This window comes from Poecile atricapillus, chromosome W (genome assembly GCF_030490865.1).
Source record: "Poecile atricapillus isolate bPoeAtr1 chromosome W, bPoeAtr1.hap1, whole genome shotgun sequence".
NCBI lineage: Eukaryota > Metazoa > Chordata > Aves > Passeriformes > Paridae > Poecile > Poecile atricapillus.
In genome coordinates, this window is record NC_081288.1 from 1,544,435 (window position 1) to 1,550,463 (window position 6,029).

Here is a 6,029-nt window from a genome sequence, read left to right on the forward strand (position 1 = left end):
CCTTGACTGAACATTTCATTGCTCTGCACCTTCATTTTTGCCTCAATAATTATGATGTGGCCTCCTGACAGTCGTCTTTGCTAAAAGGAGATAATTAGTGTAATTACGATTGTTTCTTTTGTGCCGTGTGGTTTGTTAATGCAAATGACACAAAGTTTTCCTGAACAAAGTGTAAAGCAGGGTGGTTTTTTTTTTCATTTTTCTTTCATTATCCAAGGGTCACTCATGAGAATTTTATTCCCAAATACACAGGCTTTTCTCCTGAGCTACACTACCTAGTCTTTTTATTAGGGAAGAAGGAAGTTTCCTTATGCAGCAGAGAGCATGTTTAGAGAGGTTAATGTTAAAGATAAAAATAAACCCATGGTCTAGGCAGACTTGCTGATGTGTTTGTTGGAGTTTGGCAATACTGCAATTATTTTTTTTCTATGAGGGATTTCAGCTCCTTCTGATATTTTACACTTGTGCCTATTTTTTTAGTGCTTTGCAAGTGAAAACCTGGTGCTGAGGCATCAGGAGAGATTCCTCTCTCCTATATTTTTTTCCCAAATTTAAAAATCACCCCACCTTTAGAAGCATTACTACCCTTGGATAAAACTGTTATGTCTGAAAAAGGGGCAGAGAACAAAATGAACCCTTCATGTCCCTGTTCCTCCCTCAGACCCTTCCACCTCCATCTATTCCCTGCGTCTCAAGCCTCAGTTTATGGGAATTTCTTGGAAATATTCAACCTCCATTACACATCATTTTCAGGGCCTGCTGTCCGGAGCTGTGGCTCTGCAAGGAGGCAAAGCAGAGGTTGTTTTTTAAATATTTTTGTGGTGAAGGAAGCTGAGTCAGGTATTTAAACAGACTCCCCCGTGTCACGCAGCAATAATGTGAATATTCCACTAATAGTCCACCAAACGCCAATCTTTCCAAGACCTTTGGGAAAGCACGACTTGTTCCACTCCTCCTCGCAGCTCGAAGTTGTTGTGCTGGGGGTTTTCTCGCCTCCTTGTGACATTTCCCTGAGGCTTTTGGCTGTGGGTGGGACAAGGGCGGTAATGGCGGCGGCCGCCCCCCTCAGGCCCCTCATCCCCCCTCAGAGCTTTTCCCGCCCTTTTCCCCGCGACGACCGCCGCGGCGGGAAGCGCGCGCGGGTACCGCCCCCGGCAGCTGATTGGGCGATGGGCGTGTGCGTCAGTAGCGGATTGGACATCGAGCTGTCAATCAATCCCAGACCCCGCCCCTGAGGTCGCCATGACAACGCGACGCTGAGGGGACGGAGAGGCGGCCATGGCGGCTCTGCGGGGGAAGAGGGGTCGGGATCGCTGAAGAGCCGCCGTGATGTGGGCACAGGAGGGTGAGATTCTGCCATTTCTACACGAGGCGGTGAGGCAGGTGGAGCTGGGGCAGCCGCGGGAGAAAAGGAGGTTCAGGAAGGACCTGCTCGCTCATTACAACTCCCTGACAGGAGTGTGCAGCCAAATGAGGGTCCAGCTCTGCTGCCAGGGAACAGGGACAGAAGAGGAGGAAACAGCCTCAGGATGTGCCAGAGGTTTAGGCTGGATATGGGGAAAATTCCTGCCCTAAAAGAGTTTCCCAGCCCTCGCACAGCCGCAGGGTTGGATGGAGTCCCCAGCTCCGGAGGGATTTCAAAGCCATGTGGATGTGGCACCTGGGGACACTTGGGGTCGGTGGTGGCCCTGGCAGCGCTGGGGAGCGGCTGGACTTGGTCCTGGAGCTCTTGTCCAGGATTCTGTGATTGCAAACCTCGAGGGCTTTGCTGGAAAGTTCAGAGTCTTGAAATTTGACAATTAGCAGCTGATTTCACAGGTGAGTGGCAGCTTTTAGGGATGACCCGACTCGACCTGTTTTTGCGAGGGAGTAACTATTTTTTTCCCTTTTTTGCTTCAAAGTTTAGTGAGGACCTACACAGACACAGGAGCTTTACACTGTGTAACTAACCGTGTAATTTTGTGTTGTAGGATCCATCTCCAGGGCTTGATGTGGAGTCCTGGCCACCCTGTGAAAAGACTCAGCCATGGTAAAACACCTTTGATCCTTCAGAAATGTTGATAACACTTTTTTAAGGAAAAGGGTTAATATGCAAAAGGTTCCTTCCCACAGCTGCAGGACAGAACTGACCTGCCCAAATTACCTTTGTGCTCAAGTGTAAACTTAATTCTGATTTTTTAGCTTTTCTTGTTCTTGGCTTCAGGCTGTAAAATTTTGTACATAGCATATAGAGCCTGCGAGCTCTATCTTTTATATTTTTATATATTTTATATATATCAAATCTTTTATATCTGGGAATATCAGCAACAGGCTGAATTCCTACCAGGAACCTCCAAGTGCTCACAAAATCCACCAGAGACACTGGGCAAAGAAGGAATGGGACTCAGGTGGCTGGCTGGCTACAAAATCTGGCACAAGCATGTCCCTGTGAAGGGAGCACATTCCAGCATGTAAAATTCCACAGATTTCCACAAATTCTGTCTGATTAAGGTGTGTGAAAGAGGCTTGTTGCCATCCCAAACCTATGTCTGAGCTCAAGTAGTTTCATTCTGCAAATAATCTGCCATCAGCTGCAGTTTACACTCTTATTTTCTCTCTTTTTTGCTTCTGTAATAGAGGGTCTGTGTGTTTTACATAAAAAATTTGATTTATTCAGTTTTCCTTAGCTGTTCACATTCTTTCATGCCATGGTCCTGGCTGATTCTGAGGATTTTGCCCTTTACTCTGTTCTCACACCTCAGAGCACAAATGTTTGTCTCTTTTGCACTTAGTGCTGAGCTGTGACAGGAGTTTTTAGAAATGATGACATGGAAAATGCGCTACATACGTGGGTTTGGATTTGTGTAACCACCAGTGGTGGGAGAGCAGCTCCATCCCAGCTCTGTGGAAGCTGTGGGAGGGAGTCCTGCTTTCCTGATTCAAGAGTCACAAGCAGGCACACAGGAATGGATGAACACAAGCTGAGTTACTTCAGGATTGCATCCTCATGTAGTAATTAAAAAAAAAACCCAAACAATAGGTGGAGAAGAACTTTTGTGCACAAACCTTTTTTTTTAGCCAGATGGAAGCACAGGGGGATGATGATGAGCTCAGTCTGATGGCTTTAGAGGTTCTCACAGCCTGCAGAGCAAACAGGGATTGGGTGAATTAATTAATTGATTACATTTAATTAATTAAAGTTGTATTAATGCTTGTGAATCCTTACATAAAAATCACCACAAAGTGGTTTTTTTGAGTCTGGGTGAGGGGCTCTGAGCTAATGCTGTGAGTCAGGACTAAGATGGAACAAAACAGCTGCTCTGGGATGTCTTGGGATCATGGAATCATGGAATGGTTTGGGCTGGAAGGACCTTAAAGTTCATCTCCTTCCAACCACATTCCGCTGTCCCAGGCTGCTCCCAGCCCCAGTGTCCAGTCTGGCCTTGGACAATTCCAGGGATCCAGGGGCAGCCACATCTGCTCTGGGAATTCCTTCCCAAGATCCCATCCATCCCTGCCCTCTGGCAGTGGGATCCATTCCCTGGCTCCTGTCCCTCCAGGCCTTTCCCAAATTCCAGCTATCCTGGAGCCCCTCCAGGCCCTGGAATGTGCTGGAAGCTCTCCCTGGAGCCTTCTCCAGGCTGAGCACCCCCAGCTCTCTCAGCCTGGAATCCTCCACCCAAAAGTGAGACAGCAAAGACCCAAAACTGAGTGGGTTTATGGTCGTTTTCTCTCCGCAGGCGGGCAAAGGCAAAAAACGCAAGGGTGGGAAAGGCAGAAGATCCAGAAAGGGTGGAAAGAAGCAGGTGAAAGGAGTGGATCTCTTCAGCCCAGCTGCCATGCTCAATGCTTACTACATCTCTCACAACGCTGCTGCCTTCCTGGAATTCCGGGGCTATCCCTGGCCTGGCTCTCTCAAAAAGAAGGGGAAGAAAAAGAAGTGAAAATCAAACTCCCCCAGTGAAGACTTTGCTTTGTGATTAAATCCATCCTAACCTCTGCTGTGGTCAGCTGAAATATTTTCTGTGTCCAAAGGCACTTTTATGGTGGATTGTGCCCAGTGAGGAGTGGCAGGGGACACTGTGCCATTGTCACTCCAGCTGTGGCCCCTCAGCCTGAGGGATGGAGCGCTGTGCCTCGGCAGGGCTGAGCTGGGGCTGGGTTTACCCACCCTGCTGCCATTCCTTATGGATGGGATGAGTCCCTGAGACCTCCCTGAGACCTCCCTGAGCTCAGGAGGGATTGAAGGAGAAGCTGAGGGAGCTGGAAAGGGTCTCATCCCAGAGAAAAGGGGGATCAGGGGGAATTTCTGGCTCTGCACAACTCCCTGCCAGGAGAGGACAGCTGGGGGGGATTTGGGATCTTATCCCAGGGAACAGGAGGAGAGGGAACGGCCTCAGGGTGGGCCAGGGGAGCCTCAGGGTGGGCAGCAGCAGGAATTCCTCCAAGGAAAGGGTGGCCCTGGAAGTGCCCAGGGAGGTTTGGAGTGCCCAACCCTGGAGGTGTCCAAGGAAGGGCTGGAGGTGGCACCCAGTGCTCTGGGCTGGGGACAAGGTGGGGGTCAGTCACAGCTTGGACTGGATGATCTTGGAGGTATTTTCCATCCCAAAAGATCCTGGGAATGTGATTTAGGCTTTGTCAGGGACTCTGTTACCCCCAGCAGAGTGGTGATGGCTGTCACTCACTGTCACCATTCTCAGCCCAAACATCCTGGCTGGACACCACAAGCTCCGTGTCACAGCTCAGTGTCACTTGTGCTGCATTTTCTCCACGGGAGTTCAACACAGCCCTGGGGAAATCATGAAGCACCACCTTGAGAGGAGCTGTGCATCTCTCCCCAGGCCTTTCCACCCCTCCAGCTTCCACTTCCTTCCAGTTCCAGGTAACAGCCAATTATCATCAAAGCAAGCCAATAAATCCTGCTTCTCCATCCTAAAACATTCCCTTTTTGAGGAGTTTTTGACCAGGGAAAATCATAACTGGTGGCATTGCTTGTCAGCCAGCTGCTGTCATTTGTAGCTTGCTGCAAACTCCACTGGGTTTGTTTTACCCACCCGATAAAGCCAAGGGTAAAATTGATGTTTGGGGGGAAAAAAATATATATATTTATTAGAAAGGTTTATTTAAGAGCAATTTGGTTGCACAGCCATGCAGCCATTTTGGCTGTTATTATCTACAGTAACATGAGAACACAAAAGCATAAAAGTAACACTTAAGAAAATGTGATACAAGAGGGAAAGGATAAGAGGAGAAAGATCTCACCACCCACCGTGGTGAGAATTGGTTGTTGCAATCTCACCGTCTGTTGGTCCAACTGGTGGTCACAGAGTGGATCCACCTGGGGATGAGGGGAAATCCTGAAGAGGTGGCAGGAGAAATGCACAGAACACGAAAATCTGGGTTTGTATTCACTCCAGGTGCCTCCCCTGGAGCGGGGAGTTCCATCACCCGGAATGATGGAATCCTGTGGGACACTTCGGGCCTCTTTGACACCTTCAGAGATGATGCAGCTGCCTTTTGTATCGGCACAGTTCAGTCCCTGTGACCCATGATGGCCCTTTATCGCCGAGGTGAACGCCTGGGGGCTAGCTGTGAATATCCCGATATTCCAGGGCATGGGAATTATCCCAGCAGAGTTCCCGAGCTGTGAATATCCCGATATTCCAGCGCAGGGGAATTATCCCAGCAGAGTTCTCTCCTCGGGGCTAGCTGTGAATATCCCGATATTCCAGGGCATGGGAATTATCCCAGCAGAGTTCCCGAGCTGTGAATATCCCGATATTCCAGGGCATGGGAATTATCCCAGCAGAGTTCCCTGGAGCAGGGACAAAGAGGCAGTGCCCTTGATAAAGACTCCCTTATCAGTTTGTGGCCTTGGCACATCATAACTCGCCCTTGATTGTTTGAGCTGGCAGCATCAGTCTCTCTTCCAATATCCGGTTCTTCTTCCCAGACCTGGGATAATTGGATGAAAGTACCACCTTTGTCTTATCCCAGCTTCAAAATCCAGCATTTCACTTGGGGGTGTTTGGGGAGGGGTGGCTCTGGTG

The 6,029-nt window shown here is 49.1% G+C and overlaps 1 long non-coding RNA gene across 1 annotated transcript; it reads left to right on the forward strand.

The window, feature by feature from the left end:
- The first annotated feature begins 1,249 nt into the window (after window positions 1-1,249).
- Window positions 1,250-3,972, forward strand: LOC131591441 (uncharacterized). Its single transcript, XR_009280366.1, has 3 exons — window positions 1,250-1,345; window positions 1,971-2,029; window positions 3,720-3,972. It is a non-coding gene; the product is annotated as an uncharacterized LOC131591441 (long non-coding RNA).
- The last annotated feature ends 2,057 nt before the right edge of the window (window positions 3,973-6,029 follow it).